Source organism: Homarus americanus, unplaced genomic scaffold, assembly GCF_018991925.1.
Source record: "Homarus americanus isolate GMGI-L3 unplaced genomic scaffold, GMGI_Hamer_2.0 scaffold31684, whole genome shotgun sequence".
NCBI classification, from domain to species: domain Eukaryota; kingdom Metazoa; phylum Arthropoda; class Malacostraca; order Decapoda; family Nephropidae; genus Homarus; species Homarus americanus.
In genome coordinates, this window is record NW_024749954.1 from 1 (window position 1) to 3172 (window position 3172).

Sequence of the window (3172 nt, forward strand, 5' to 3'; positions counted from 1 at the left end):
TTTACAAAAGAAGGCCATGTCCTTAAGAGTGATTCAAAATAATTAGCATACAGCTTATCTTGTATATATAAAAACTGAGATTTTACTATAAATTGATAATAATCTTTCCATTCATTTAATATTTTTGTTGCTTTAACTCCATATTGAATAAGGAAATTCCGTTTATATTCACAGAATGTAAAACCGGTGGATATATATCACCAGAAGAAATAAAAGTTGCAATTGAAAAAAAAAAAGAAAAAGAAAATTGTGAAACTGAATATGAATATGAAATTATAGTTAGCAAGAATACATGTCGACCACCACCAATCAAAAGATCAAGATCCTCTTCGTTGTCGTCGTCATATAAGTGTTTAAAAAGAGGTTTTAAAAAATCACATTCAGAAAAATACCCATCAGTATATAAATATATAAAAAAATTGAAAATGGCTACTCTAGAATGTCAAAAGATTTTAAAAGAAGAACCCTATTGGGAGAATGAGGCAGCTGGTAATGAATGGAAAAGTAACATTTACTGTCCATATCACGAAAAACGAGGACATTCAAAAACACCCTCAGCTAGACTCTATATAGATACTAATAAATTAAAATGTTTTTCAAATACATGTTGTGTGGTAAAAAATACTATAGATCTTTTAGATTTTCTCGTTCAAAAACGATAGTAATTTCTATTGGTTTTATTTTTCGTTTTTTTATAATTTGGTAGTGTATGTATAAAAAAAAACTACAAATTCAAAATAAAATGTATTTCAAAACTTTTGTGAAACTGAGTGATAATAATCACTTAAATCTATTATCATATACATTCTTTCGATGACTCTCTATTAAAATAGCAGATAATTTTATCGACGTATCATCACATCGTTTTTTAAAATGTATTCTGTTTATCCAGTCAGTCCCCATTCTAGCTTCTCTAGAAAATGAGTCTGAAATTAGATAATGTACTTGTGGTTCAGATACAAAAGTAATCTTCTTCTTCTTCTTCTTCTTCTTCTTCTTCTTCTTCTTCTTCTTCTTCTTCTTCTTCTTCTTCTTCTTCTTCTTCTTCTTCTTCTTCTTCTTCTTCTTCTTCTTCTTCTTCTTCTTCTTTTCTTTTTCTTTTTCTTTTTCTTTTTCTTTTTCTTTTTCTTTTTCTTTTTCTTTTTCTTTTTCTTTTTCTTTTTCTTTTTCTTTTTCTTTTTCTTTTTCTTCTTCTTCTTCTTCTTTTTCTTCTTTTTTCTCCTCCTCCTCTTGTATAGTATTGTGATTGTGTATATCCATATCTTAGTAGGTACTTTGTGGGACTGTAGTAGATGACTAACGACACTTATTTATACACAACATAAATTTCGAACCTTCATCATTTCATAAAATATTACAACCTGACAACTCTGGATGTATAAATTGGATGGACGGACTCAGTGCTGGCTAGGAGGCGAGGTTACATACCCAGTGTTGGGCGGGTACAATAAACTCATAGGGGTCAAGGGTACACTAATAATGGAACAATCAAGGCAGGGTCTTTATGAAAAAAAGGATCGCCAGAATACTTTTTTGACCACCAATTCTCCACTAATAAATGTAGATGTGGAGACCTTTTCGAGAGCTGGGTTTTATTTTTCTCAGGAAGAGAATAAAATAAAATGTTTTAAGTGCAAGTTGGAAATCGATACTGCCGTCGCTGCCGTTATCGACAGTGAAGCTTTTCACAGAGAGAAACGGCCCCAGTGCATATTTTTACGCACTTTAAATCGGTCCAAGACATTCTATAACATCAATGTATTAAGATTTGAAAAGGAACGACTGGATACGTTCGTAGACTGGCCCCTGTCTTTGTGGATATCTCCCGAAGATTTAGCAGCTGCGGGTTTTTATTATCTCAGAAAAAAAGATCACTGTGCCTGTTATTTTTGCAGGGGTATCGTAGGTGATTGGAAAGAGGATGATACACCCCTCATAGAACATCAAAGACTTTTCCCCATTGTTCCTTCGTTAGAAATCAACCAACGGCAAACATCAACCTGGGTCAGAGTTGCATTTTAGATCAGATAATTCCAATTCCAGAAATGGAAAAGAAAGAGAAACGGACACCATATTATCACAAATATAATACGCTTGAAGCAAGACTGCAAAGCTTTCAAACTGAACGGAGGCTAGAGTATTGGCCTCTAGAAATACAACAACAACGACTGACAATCTGTGATTTAGCAGAAGCAGGTTTTTATTACACTGGTATACTAAACATGGTACGATGCTTTTCTTGTGGCGTAGGTCTTCACAATTGGGAGGAAAATGAAGAACCATGGAATGTACATGCACGTTGGTCCTCAAGTTGTGAATTTTTATTACTGAGCAAGGAGGCTGATTTTATTAAAAAGGTAGGTAAAATATATTTAAAAGTAATATTTATAAATTAATGTAATATTAAAATAACAAAATAAACCCTAATTATTTTCTTTCTTTTCAGGTTCAAGATCAAACTCCTCCTTACAAACAAAGTAATTCAGCAGTTAAGCCCCAGAATAATTCAGCAGTTAAGCCCCAGAAGATTTATCAAGTAAATCTATCGGATGATGATATGACCTATTTAATGAATAAAAATAGTATAATAAATATGGTTATAAACTTGGGATTTCCTTCCGAAAATGTAAGACGCTCTCTTTATAAAGAACTTGAAGAGAGTGGTGTCCCCTTTTATAATCTAGAAAAGTGTATTGAAGCAGTTTTGGAATTTATGGAGACCGAGGCTAGAGCTCAATCTAGGACTAGAAGGACTACAGACATATCAATTCCTCCTTTACCATCTTATCCTGAAAATAATAGGCTTAGGTTTACATTCCCTAAAATCAATAGGCTTACAGCACAACCTAATCAACCACAACCTAATCATCAATCATCTCCTGAAATAGCACAACCTAATCATCCTCAATCATCTCCTGAAATAGCACAACGTAATAATCCTCAATCATCTCCTGAAATAGCACAACGTAATCATCCTCAATCATCTCCTGAAATAGTACAACCTAATAATCCTCAATCATCTCTTGAAATAGCACAACCTAATCATCAATCATCTCTTGAAATAGCACAACTTCATTCTCCTCCACGTAGTAATCCAGTTACCCCTCCCCCAGTTCTTTCCCCTCTTCCTCAATATAATGCTCTCGTATGTTCAGTATGTTATAATAAAGAC